Source organism: Eulemur rufifrons, chromosome 2 (assembly GCF_041146395.1).
Source record: "Eulemur rufifrons isolate Redbay chromosome 2, OSU_ERuf_1, whole genome shotgun sequence".
Lineage (NCBI taxonomy): Eukaryota > Metazoa > Chordata > Mammalia > Primates > Lemuridae > Eulemur > Eulemur rufifrons.
This window is the reverse complement of record NC_090984.1, coordinates 59,539,229-59,553,804: the sequence shown is the minus strand read 5'-3', so window position 1 is coordinate 59,553,804 and position 14,576 is coordinate 59,539,229.

The following is a 14,576-nucleotide window of genomic DNA, read 5'->3' as shown; positions in this document are numbered from 1 at the left end:
CTTGTAAGTGGATGTACAAATTACTTTTTGTGGGGTTGTTTTTCTCCACCTGGAGAAGTATAGTAGCCTTCTGTCTATATATTCTTATCAACACATAATGTCATCAGACATTTTAACTTTTATTGCTGTGACAGAAAGGAAAAAGTAATTTCTTTTAATTTGTATTCCTAGAGTACTTTCCGTGGAAGCTGATGTTTTACATATTCACTGACCATTCCTATTTCTTCTTCTTGAATTGCCTTTTATATCCTTATCTGTTTTATTTTGGATGTTTTTCTGACTTATTTGTAAGAATTCCCTGCGTAACCTTTCTAATACTTTCTTGGTTGTATGGATTACAAATACATCCCAGCATGTGTCTTGTTTTCTACTTTGTAGTGGGCACACAGCAGGTTAAAAATTTCTCTTCTATGACTAGTTCCTAGAGATTTTTATTTCTTTTTATCAAATAATTTTAATGATTATTAATTTAGTTTTTCTATTTCTTTGCAGAGCTAAGTTTAGGTAGTATATTTTTTAACAAAATTGTTCTTTCTCTTAAAGTTTTAAAATGTATTGGCTCAAATTGTACATAACATTCTCTTAATATCTTTTTAAATTTCTACTATATCTCCAGACATGTCTGCCTTTTAATCTCTCTTATCATTGCTTTTATTAACTTCCTATTGTTGCTGTAACAAATCCCCACAAACTTGGTGACTTAAAACAACACAAATATATTCTTTTTCAATTCTGGAGGTCATAAATCCAATTCAGTTTCACTGTGATAAAATCAAGGTTTCAGCAGGTTGTGAGCTCTTTCTGATAGCTATAGGGAATAATCTGTTTTCTTGTCTTTTCCAACTTGAAGTTTGTTGTCGTTCCATCATGAAGGTGCTTTATTCATTCTTACTCAACTGTCTCCCATTTATAAGGAGACTTCTGATTACATTGGGTCTACCTGTACAATCAAGAATAATATTCCTAATTCAAGATCCTTGAATTAATCACATCTGCAAAATCCCTTCTGACATACTTTAGTCTGTTGAATGGTGTCCCCACAATTCATATCTCCAATATGATGAATTTTAAGCCACAAACTGCAGTACTGAAGAATGTGACCTTATTGAGAAATAGCATCATTGCCAATATAATTAGATAAATTAAAGTGAATTCACACTGCAGTAAGGTGGGCCCCTAGTCCAATATGACTGGTACCTTTATGAAAGGGATTTCCTGTGAAGAGACAGAGACACACACAGAGGGAAAATGATGGAAGATGACATGACCATCTACAAGCTATAAGCTAGGTCTGGAACAAATATTCCCTGCGTCCTAGAGGGAGCATGGCTCTGCCAACAACCTGATTTCAAACCTCTGTCCACTTGAACTGCGAGACAATAAATTTCTGTTGTTCTAAACCACAAAGTGTGTGGTACTTTGTTACCACAGCCCTAAGAAACTATTACACCATATAAGCAATATATTCACTGACTCTGGAGATTATGACATGGACAGTTTTGGGGGCCATTATCCAGCTATCACATTGTTTAACTATTAATATTTCTATTTTTGTCATTATCAACATTATAAAATATTTACTTTGTATGGGTCTTCAAAAATATTTATCATTGGATTTTCCTTTTTATTGCTTAGTTTTGTTTCCTATTTGATTAATTTCTGTACTTATCTTCATTTTATGATTGAAGTATGATTTATGCTGTGAAATAAGTTGGTCTTAAGTATAGAGTTAGAGGAGTTTTGACAGTTGCAAATAGTCTTGTAAACCACACCACTATCAAGGAATAGAACAATTTTTCCTTCAACCCACCAAAACCCCTTGTGTCCCACCCAGACAATTCCCAACCCACTATAATTCCTACACCATAAATTAGTTTGTCTGTTTTAGAATTTCACATATATGGGCTCAAACAGTATATACCATGTACTCCTTTGTGTCTGAGAATTTTGCTAGGAAATATATAATGAGGTTTATTCATATTGTTATATGTATCAGTGGTTTAGGCCATTTTACTGCTGATTGCTATTCCATTGAATGCATATAGCACAATTTATTTAATCTCTTATGTGTGGACATTTTTCTTAGTTTATGGCTTCTATGAAATAGCTGATATGAACATTCTTGTATAAGTTTCTTTTTGTGGATGGACATATGTTTTCATTTCTCTTGGGTAAATGTCTAGAAGTGGAGTCACTGGGTCATGGCAGATGTATATAGACTTTTATGAAAATTTGCCTAAGTGATTGCCCAGTTACATCCCAACCACCAATGTAAAAGAATCTGATTGTTTCACGTCCTTACTTTTTATTTTGAAATAATTTTGAATATACACAGAAGTTGCAAAAACAGTGCAGAATTCTCTTGTATCTTCATCCAGCTTTCCATGGCAGCATGTAACATAACCATAGGTATGTACCATTATCATTATGTATCAGTATGAAAACCAGAAAATTGATATTGAGACAATAGTATTTATTAGGTACAGACTTTATTCCGATTCACCATTGTACATGCAGTCTTTTTTTTTTGCTATATAATTCTATAAAATTATAGAATTTGTATAGCATTCTATACAAACATGTAGGTTTGTATAACCACCACTACAATCAGGATACAGAATTATTCCATTACCCTAAAGAAATTTCCTGTACACACCCTCCTCAGCCATAACCTCTGGAAACCACTGACATTTTCTTCATCCCTAAAATTTTGCATTTTGAGGATGTTTTATAAGTGGAATCATACATTATGTAAAATTTGAGATTAACTTTTTTCACTCAACATAACGTGCTTGAGATACACTCAAGTTGTTGCATGTTATCAATAGTCCATTCCTTTTATTGATGAAGACTATTCCACTGTATGGCTGTGGATCACAGTATATTTATCCAGTCAGCCAATGAAGCACAAAGTTGTTGAGATCCATGATGTGTTACCTATATCACCAATTTATCCTCTTTCATCCTGCAATATATAATGAAATGTAAGAACATACCACAATTTGTTTTTCTTTTCACAAATCAGTGGACATCTGGGGCTGTTATGGATAAGACTGCCAATAAACAAAAGTCCTTTTGGGAATATATGTTTCGTTTTATTTATTTATTTATATATTTCTTTCTTTATTTATTTATTTTTGAGACAGGGTCTCAACCATCACCAAGGCTAGAATGCAGTGGTGCAACAATAGCTCACTGCCACTTCAAATGCCTGGGTTCCAGCCATCCTATCACCTTAGCCTCCTGAGTAGGTAGGACTGTAGGCAGGTGACAACACACGCAGCTGACTCTTATTTTTATTTTTTGTAGAGGGGATGTCTCGGTCTGTTCTCCAGGCTGATCTCAACCTCCTGGTCTCAAACAATCCTCCTGCCTTGGCCTCTCAAAATGATAGCATAAGCCACTGTGACCTGTGAATATATGTTTTAATTTATTTTGGATAAATACTTATGAGAGGAATTTCTGGTCATATGTTGAAAGTAATTTGTAAGGAACTGCCAAATAACTTTCTGATGTTATACTAATTTGCATTCCACCAGTGGTGTATAAAAGTCTTAGTTTCCCTACCACCAGTTGAATGCTTAAAACCATTTCAAATACTTTATTAATGTTATGAAAAATTTCTTATAGTTTGTTCATTTATTAAGCTAAGTTTCTTCTGTTGGCTTTAGTAACCACTCCCTCATACAGCTACACCAGTGTTTATACATTTATTTCACCTCCTCTACATGCAAATGAAAACCAGTCTACACATCTGCCAGTGTAAGATCCCACTGCTGGGTTGGGCTAGAGCCTCAGCTACAGGTTTGGGTACAGGCTGCAGGTGCCTGGGGAGCGCTGTGTGCTTGCTGCACAGAAGTATGTGGCTGAGTCTCCAGGCTGGGAAGGCGTGATATGCAATGAGAAGTGCTTGGCACTTTTATTGAAGAAGACTGTGAATCTTCCATCTTCCTTTTTGCTGTCATATGAACGTATGGCTATCAGCAACGCAGGAGCTTTCCCAGGTAATTGCTGGTACCATGGGAAGTAGTCAAAAGCACTATTCTCATAAGTACATTTCAGAATTGAAATTCCTCCTTCTTGGACTATCAAAGATTCAGGACTTTGTTTCACCTGTTTCTGGTCACTTTCTTCCTTCTGCTGGCCACTCACCCCTGCTTAGAAAGATAACAAAATGTCATTAGGACCCCCAAATCATATTTCCTTCTTAAAATTTCTACCTGCATGAGTTCTTCTGTACCCCACCTTTCTCATTCACCCAATTTAGCAAGATATCCTGCAGCTTCTCCTCCACAACTCACAGCATAGTTGAAGGTATAGAATTAAAAATGATGCTCCCAAGATCTTGTCCATCCCTCCTGGCTCCTGAGCTCAGTGACAACTCAGGGGGTCTTCTAGTCTTCCCAGCCAGCTGGAACTCTGACTCTGTTCATGCTGGATTTAATTCTTTCAGCAGGCCCCGCCCTTTCACAAGTGCTTTCACTTGAAGCCATTTCTGTTACAGGAAGCACCTCCCCGCTTTGTCCACATTTAGAATTGCTAATAACACTTTCACTGGGAAGCAGAAATCCCCTCCTTACACACAGATAAGGATCAGTTTAAAATTTCTCTCCCCCAACCTTCCTCTTCCTTTTCCTCACACCTTTTACAGTGTTAAAAATCATACAATAGCAGAGCTGAATATGTCAGTAGAGATTGCTGAGTATGTCAGTAGAGATTGCAGAGCTGAATATGTCAATAGAGATCAAAATGGTTTCTGATGTTAACACAGGCAGGTCACAGAGGCATAAATAGAGGATAAATTTAAAAGCAGCCCCCAAAATAGAGGTGATCTGTATTACAAATAATAGAAGTTAACATAAGGAGCACATTTTTTCTGAAGCACAGAGAGGATTTTCTTGTATGTATATTTGATGTCACATTACATACATTCAAAAGAAAATATCACATCCCAGTCTAACAGTAGATGGAGGAGATGCTTGAACTGGGCCTTAAGCTCTGATAGATTTCCCAGTAAGAAGAATAGATACGGGAATTTTAGAAACAGAGTAACTCACTATGGCTAGAGGTGGGGCTGCGTATGGGTGAAAACACTATAAATTTATGTTAGAGGAATTAACGTGGCCTTGAAGAATAACATGTATCATTCAAAGAACTGTGACTTTCAAACTCATAATTTTCAACCCTGTTAGGCTAGAATAAATGCAGATACTATTAATTTTTAGGTAGATGGATGGATATATACACACATAATTTATATGTGTATATATAAATTTAAAAAGTAGAGCAGAGTAGGAGACAATTTACTGGACTTTTTAAGGATAATCTCTGGCTACGTGATGAATATGTGTACGTGAGACAAACTTTAATCTTCTTTGACACAGCATTGCCCCCTTGTGGCCATGTAGGAAGTTTGCACTGAACAGTTTTCAAGCTTCTTAAAACTTTGTGCTTAGCAACTCCTGCACCAATCAGAGCACTGAAATAATTGGCTGAGTCTTCCTTCTTAGCCAACAAATTTTTCAGATAAACGTAGATTTGCTCTTGTTGAGGTCAGCTATGAAACCTCTGCTGATCTATGGTAAGGTGTGTCTCAGGTGAATCTGGAAGAACAGGTTGGGATGCTGGAGGTACCAGGATAGAATAGGGCTATTCAGATAAGCACAGTGACAGGACAGCTGCCCTGGTGTTCCTCCAGAGGCAGAAATTCGCCCTCAGACTGAGTCACTGCATGGGATCTCCTTCCTCCCATAGCATCAGCATCAGATCAGGGAGAGCTCTTTGCACTAAAGAGAACAGGTCCTCAAATAGATTCTAAATTAGATAATTGTACTTCATCTTTGTCAACAGTTACTATAGTCGTCTTTTTATTGTTAGCCAAAATAATGGCTATGTTTGGTATCTTATTATGCTATTAACTTGTTCTTTTCTGATGATTAATGATGTAGATGTCAGCAAATTTTTCCATAAAATGTCAAATAGTGAATATTTTCAGCCTTGCAGGCCATTCAGTCTAAGTAGCAACTACTCAGTTTTGCCATTGTAGCATGAAAGAAGCCATTGGTAATACATAACTAAGAATTACTTCATTGCAATGAAGCTCTATAAAAATACGTTGATGACTGAATTCAGCTCATGAGCTATATGACCATTTTTTGACCCCTGACCTAGACTATATTTTCATGGGTTTACTGGTCATTTATACCTTTTTTTTTTTTACATGAAAAGTCTGCTAAAATATTTAGCTAAGTTTTAAATTGGGTGATTTTTTTTCTGTTTCATTGAGTTGTAAGAGCTCTTTCCATATGCCATGCTCAAAACTTTTGAATCATATATACATTTCAAATAGTATCTTCTACTTGGTGGCTTATGTTTTTGAATTCTTGAAGATGTCCAAGGCCTCTGCACTAAAAAGTCCAAAAACAATACTGACAAAAATTAAAGTAATTAAACAATATGTCATGTTCACAAATTAGGAGATTCAATAGCTTTAAGACAGCAGTTCTACTCAAAATCTTCTATAATTGTAATGCAGTACCATTCAACATTCCATCAGGGTTTTTGCATAGAATTAATGATCTGATTCTGCAATTTATGCAGAAATACAAAAAACCTAGGTTAACCTAAGCAATTTTTAAAGGGAACAAAGTTGGAGGACTCAGTCTACATGATTTCAAGACATGACAAAGAACAATAATCAAAACAGTTTGGTATTAGTGAAAATAATACTTGCACATTAATGAAACAAAACAGACAGTACAGAAATAGATTCACCAATACATGTTCAATTACTTTTCAACAGAGATGCCAAGACCAGTCAATGAGCAAAGAAAATTATTTTGAAGAAATATCTGCAGAGCACATTAAAATAAGTTATGCTTTTATTTCAATGGATCTGGGCAAAGTATTAATATATTGAAAACCCACTAGAAAGGATTCACTCTCTGATGCCATTAAGAACAGGAGTGATTTATGAAAAGAGGTCAAAATATCGACATTAACAGGTATCAGGAAGAAGGTGATTCCGACCCTCATGGATGACTTTGAAGGGTTCCAGACTTTAGGAGAGGAAGAAATTATACCTGTGGTGAAAATAGCAAGAGAACTGCATTTAGCAGTGGAGGCTGAAGACGTCACTGAATTACTGCAATATCATGATAAAACTTTCACCAGTGAGGAATTACCTTTTATGGATGAGCAAGGAAAGTGGTTTCTTGAGATGAAATCTACTTCTGGTGAAGATTCTGTGAACATTGTTGAAATGACAACAAAGAATTTGGGATATTATTACATAAACTTAGTTGATAAAGTAGTGGCAGAATTTGAGAGCACTTTCTCCAATTTTTTCTTCTTGTAAGTTTCCTAGTCTATTTTTTAGAAAATTTTAAAATTAATGAATCATAGTCATACATATTTTTAGGGTACATGTGATATTTTGGTACACGTATATGATGTGTAATGATCTAATCAGGCATATAGGGATATCCGACAGTTCAAACATTTATCTTTCCTTTTCTTGGTATCATTACAATTCTTTATTTCTAGCTATGGTGAAAAATACAATAAAGTATTGTTAACTATAATTTCCCTTCTGTGCTTTGAAATACTGGGACTTATTTCTTGCGTCTAATTGTACTTTCGTACTCATTAACCGATTTCTATCCAACCTGACTCCTATTTTGAAGTAGCTTGTTTTATAGAAAGTCAAGTGTGCCAGTGAGTGAAAGTGCTGGCTAAGAGCAAAGAGATTATGAAATGGGTAATGGAAAAGTTATTTATTAAACCAGCTATAACCGTGTATCTTTTGTAGAAAATAAAAGTACAATGTAAAGAAAATTATTTTTTGATTGTGATATGAGTATATTTAAGTATATATTAACTACTTTTTAAATCTCATCCCATATGCCTACATGTAACAGCTTAAGATGTGCTAATGAGTTAATCTGTTACCTCATTATATTTCAGAAGCTAAGCTACCTGATTTCAATTCCAGAGTGTGACTCAGAAGAGGAAACACCACCACTTAAAGATGGATAAATGAACTTCGTATCCTCTAGGGGAGAGGGTTAGCCTGTTTTTCACTGAATAAAGAATAATTGCATCGCATTAGCAGGAAGTATCAATTATCATATGTACTCATCAATTTTCTTTATTTGAAAGTTAAATGTTGATAAAAGAGGTGCATATGGATGTCCAGTCTACAAGGTGGGTACTGCTCTAGTTTTGTACTGTCTCAACTTAAGAATCTGTAAATATTATTCTTAGAATTTGCTTCCCAGTATTGTTCTGGGTTAGGTTGAAAAAAAATTGTGCAAGATTGGTGTGAGGCTCCAGGAACACACATGTTGCTGCTGAACTAAGCCCCATCTTATTGTTGACTTAAAATTCCTCCACCTCCCAAGAGATCTCTTCCTTCAGCTTCTCTTTGTCTCTGGCTAAGTACCCAGGTAGCATGATGGCAAATGCCATTGCTTCTTGTAAAAGTCACCGAACATTATGAGAGTGAAGGAGGGAAGAGACAGACAAATTTCAGTTTGTTCTTGTGAGTTTCTATTGTCCTCGTGGGTTGCAGTGTGTCCTTACAAGTCACAGTGTCTGCATGCTTGTGTCCACATCCAACATACCTTCTCAAATATTAGTCTACCTGATCTGTAGTAAATTTAGGCTCAATACGAGATGCAAAGACAGGGCTTTGCATTGGAGTAGAAGTAGACTGTGCTTGTGTCACAGAGATGTCAGACATGCTTATCTTTATGTTTCATATAAAAAATACACAACCACAGAATTTAACAAGGGAGAATAAATGCTTTGGATCAATAGGATAGAAAATGTGCTATCAGGATGATTCTAGGACACACAATCTAGTAGTAAGTAGAATTCTACTTGTAAGGACAGCATGACTGAATATCCTGATCTTCTTCAGAATGTAGTAAATAAAGGTCAATGTCAGATTTTTGAAAGAATAGTACATTATTCCTATTCTAATTTCATAAAACATAAACAACTGATTAGCTCCTGAAAAACAACCAACTCCAGGAATTGCACAAGGGTAAATCCTTATGACTAAGCTCTTACTTTACATCACTCATGGTGGTTCTGCTTCTCTGATTGTAACCTAATTGACATAAAGGATGAGGAGAAATGGCTAAGGAAATGATTTTTAAAGTGATTCCAGATAAATAGACCCATAGGATATGGTCAATCACAGAAAAAATCCCATAAGCTGTTGAGAAAAATGTATATTCAGTGGGTTTTGGATAGATGATCTATAAATAATAGCTTCATTTTTCTAGAGTTCTGTTTAAGCCCATTTTTTCTTTGATTATTTTGTGTTTGGAGGATCTGTCCTGTTCTGTCACAGGGATGTTGAAGTCTCCAGCTATTATGGTGTTGTTGTTTATTGTTTTGCACACCCTTTTACTGCATTTACTGACTCATCATACATGGTGTGGTCAATTCTCACCCACAAGCACCACCTACTGGCTTAGAAACTAAACTGGGTGTGTCATTATCTAAATAAAAATCCAAAGGTAAGAATCAACAGAGGTAAGTTTCTCCAGATGGGAAAGAACCAGTGAAAGAACTCTGGAACTATGAAGAATCAAATGGAAAGGACAACCCCAAAAGGAAACACCAGCTTCCTAGTAATGAATACCAACCAAAATCAGAACACTGAAATGACAAAAGAAGAATTTAGAACATGGATTGTAAGAAAATTCAATGATATGCAAGAGACAATAGATACTCAACACAAAGAAACCACAAAAAAGAAAAAACAAAACAAAACAGGACTTGGAAGAAAAATTCACCAAGGAAATTGAAATATTAAAGAAAAATGAAACAGAACTTCTGGATATGAAGAATTTATTCAAGGAATTACAAAACACGGTGGAAAGCTTCAAGAATAGGATAGATCAAGCAGAAAAAAGAATCTCGGGGATTGAAGATAACACCTTTCAATTAAACAAGTCAATCACAGAGATGGTGTGGAGAAATAAGAGAAAAGAGTAAAACCTATTGAAATGTGGGATTATGTGAAGAGGCCTAACAGAAGAATAATAGGCATCCCTGAGGGTGAAGAAGAAAATACAGCAGGGTTGGATAAACTATTTGAGGTTATAATGGAGGAAAATACCCTGGCCTTCCTAGAAATCTAGATATCCAGGTACAAGAAGCTCAAAGGATTCCTGGGAGATTCACTGCAAACAGGAAAACACCACAACACATACTCATCAGACTGGCCAAAGTAAACATGAAAGATACCCTCCCAAAAGTCATAAGGTGAAAACAGCAGGTAACTTACAAAGGAAAATCCATCAGACTAACTGCAGACTTCTGAACTGAGACCTTACAAGCCAGAAGAGATTGGGGCCCCATTCTCAGTCTTCTCCAACAGAATAATGCCCAGCCTAGAATTTTGTATCCTGCAAAACCAAGTTTCTTATACGAAGGAGAAATAAACACCTTCTCAGACAAGCAAAGACTGAGGGAATTCTTCAAGACAAGACCTGCCCTCCAGGAAATACACAGCACAGCATTACATACGAATCAGCACAACAGACACTCACCAATGTAAAATCATCCAAAAGCTAAAAGTCAAAGGCCAGATACCACAATGGCTCAAAGGAGAAAACAAAGCAACAATATTCACCTCAACAGGATGAATAGAAATCTGCCCCATTATCAATTCTTTCAATAAATATGAATGGCTTGAACTGCCCACTAAAGAGACATGGGCTGCCTGAAGGGATAAATATGCACAAGCCAAGTATCTGCTGTCTTCAGGAAACCCACAAGAATGCATTCAGGCAGAAGGGATGCAAAATAATATTCCTTGCTAATGGAAGCCAAAACAAAGCTGGCATAGCAGTTCTGATTTCAGATAACTTAGTCTTCAATCAACAAAAGTAATGAAAGACAAAGATGATCTCTATATAATGGTGAAGTGTACAATTCAACAAGAAGACGTAACAATTCAAAATATTTATGCACCTAACTCAGGTGCACCCAGATTCATAAATCTAATCTGAATTGATCTCAATGTCAAATTTTTGAAAGAATATTGTAATTCCTATTATAGCTTCATAAAACATAAATACCTGAATAGCTTATGAAAATCTACCAGCTCCAGCAATTGCACGAGGTCATACCTTTATGATTAACCTCTTATTCTATATCACTCATGGTGGTTCTGCTTCTGTGATTGTAACCTCATGGACACAGAGTCTAAGGGGAAAGGGCTCAGGAAATGATTTTTAAAGTGATTCCAGATAAACAGACCCAGATTACTGCAATGAGCATCTTTACTGAAACTGCCACTTTGCATTATTGTAGGGAAGGTTTTTTGAACTTTAGACAACTTTACACATTTTCTGTATGATCTATTTTAAGTCAAAAATTCAACTATTAGAGGAAAAGGGTTCTGAACACCTGTTCCCAAGTGGGATATAAGAAGCTTTTACTTAGAATTCAATCTTGTGATCCAGACCACAGATTAAGTTCACAGACCACAGTCACTACCATTTCTTTCCTGGGATCTGCAGATGTGCATTTCAACTTGGCTCCCACAGCATGGGATGGGGGTGCTTTGTCTCTTATTTAGCTCTGGGGTTTTTGTTTTGCCTTTACTATCACTTCAAACACTGTGCATCCCAGAGAGCACAGAAATACTTCGCTGAATCTTCTAGCCGTAAGGCTGAAATGCTCAAGTCGATGGACTTAGCTTCTTTCCGGAAGTTGACAGAATAGCGACCATTCCTTGCATTGCTACTAACAGAATCCTGGCGAAGAAGGAAAATCATCTCTTTGCTGGGAAGTTGTTTGTACCAAAAAATAGAGAATGTACTCCAGGTTGTTTCATACTGGCAGTTCAGGGTGACAAACCGCCCCACGGTCATGGATGTGGCTGTCTGGGCTTGAGTAACTTTCTGGGCCACAGTGGATCCTGTGGGAAAAATCAGAAAACAGAGCTATATTCTGATGTAATGACTGAAGTATTATAAAAATTAAACTAATTTAAGACCCAAAGAAACCAAATTGAAATCCTAGTCTGCTCGCTTTTCTCTAATTTCCCCTTTCCTCCTCAGGTCCATGAGAAGTTCCACATGCCTGTGTGCAACCCTCTCATCCTTCACATTCTCACCCATGTTTGGAACCATCCATACCAGAGTAGCTGAAGGCCAGGAACACCCACAGCAGGCTGAAGGGCGGCATGTGGCTTGTATCCCACTGCACAAATGTGCTTCGTGCCACCTCAAGCTCTAAATTTGCTCTGAGTGCCCAGCAGTGTGTATGTGTAGTTCTTGTGTTCTGATGTCACTTCCCGACACAGGAAATGTGGTTTCAGGTGTTCATAGTCACGTGGTCTATGCACAGAGGAGAAAAGGTGTATGGCTAACCTCAAATCTTTACTTTGTCTTGTCTTTCCTTGATCATTAATTTAGATAGTACCTGGAAAAGAAGTATGGAAAAAAAATTGATATTGTAGGTTAGAGCTGCGGGGCACTGCAGTTGAACCCATTGATGTATTTTCATTTCATTCAGTGGGATAATTTTGGAGGTCTGCTTAAAATAGAATTTATAAGGAACCATGTACCCTCTTTTTTAACTACTTACTGGTCATTCATTCAGCATGTATGTACTTTCGTTCATCCAGAATCTAATGAAATTTCAAAGGATAATACTCACAGATCTTTGACTTTGTTTATGATAGGCAGTCCTATCCTAAACAATTACTGCATCTTTCTTTCTCCTTACTGAGTTCTAGGGTCCTACTTACCTTCTACAATAAATAAAGTCACTTCAAAATCGAACAGTAAAAATCAGTCTTTCTGATTTTGAGAAGCTAATCAGTTATTTGTGTTTTTATAACATTATACCAGGAATAAAATATAATCCTTTCAAAATCTGACATTGAGCTTTATTTATTAGACTAGGATCGGTATATACAGTCCTGGTGCCTTCACAAGTAGCATTGTACTTATTTAGAGCATATATCTTAGAATTGTCCTGATGTCATATTTTCTATCCTAATCATCCAAAGTATTCAATCACCCTTGTTAAAATCTGTGTCTACGCATTGTCTTATTTGTCAAGTAAAGTCACGATTTGCATGCTGGACCTCTCTCTGATATTATGCCATAATCTACTCTTACTGAACGGGACAAACTGCAAGCACTTTGGGCATGGCAAAATCAAAGACGTTGGTGGCTGAATTTTTTTGTATGTTTTTGTGTGATTGTGTGGAATTTATCTGTTAATCTTTTATGTGGTTTCATTTGCTTAATGGATGAATTACTATAAAGTGACTAAGACGCAGCAGAATAGAAAGTATGCATAAGGTCTTTCCTGAAAATATTCAGCCATATTGTAGCCATGAGCATACATGTGCTGTTTGGTGCAATTCTACAATTCTTATTATATCTACCAGAAAGAGAAAACTTCTCATAAAATGCTGTTTTATTAATGAATATATTCAAAACTATTTATAGTATATCTGTTGTCCAAAACAACAATATTTCCTACTTTGCATATTGAAACAATGAAGATATTTTTCTGATTTGTGCTTAAACTTCATCTGGTGAAGGAGTTTGTGTCAAAATGCCAAACTGCAAAAAATGTATTTTTGTTGGGCCACCCAATAAAGAAACCCAAATGAGAATAATTGAGTTATTTTTTGGTAAACTGTCATCAGACTCTTCCTGGTTTTCTTATGAAAATTCCCAGCTCCAATACCCAATGAAGCTACAGAATCATAATTAAGGTTCCCAGATCTCCCCAATTCTTCCTCCCTCTTACGTTTATGGTAATGGCCCTCCTCTGATGCTAGCCACGTATCCCCACCTAGGCACTGCATTCTCTTTTATCCTTGTGTGTTTTAGTCCAATGAAAGCTACTGGAAGCAGACATAAATACTATTTCAAATTTATTTGCCATTTTTTCAAGCTACTAGAAAAGAAAGTGAAACAAACTTTGAGAGCAAGGGGGAATTCATATACTGACATCTTGTGGGTACATCTCCCTTTGCTAACAGACAACTGATTTGATATTTTGTTCATTTTCTCTTTTAATGTATTGAAGAGGTTTTCATTGTGGACTGAGCCTCTGGTTTGTTTACTTCAGGCTGAACACCTTTTTATATATCAGTTAGAGAGTTTTTTCCAGCGGCCTTTTGTTGACATTTTTGTGGCCTATCAGAACACACTTGGCAAAGTCATAGGCTGTAAGTTTCCCATTCTCCATTCTGTGGACTGGACAGTAAAAACTGTGATTTTTATTATACATTAAAAAAAATTTTTTTATTTTATGAAATAATTCTCATATGGAAAAGTACAGAAAATTATATAGCAGACACTTTTGTACCTGGCAATGAGAATAAACATAAAAATAAATGTTTAATTTTGCTGTTTTCTACAGATATTCTTTTCTGTCTCTCAGACATTTCAGACAGAGCTAAAATAGTAACCCTTGCTCCTTCTTTTGTCATTCCCAAGTAGACATCATTCTTGGGAAGACCCATGTATGCCTTTTTTAAATTTAACTCTTAGATATATACATCACAGGCAATATATTATATT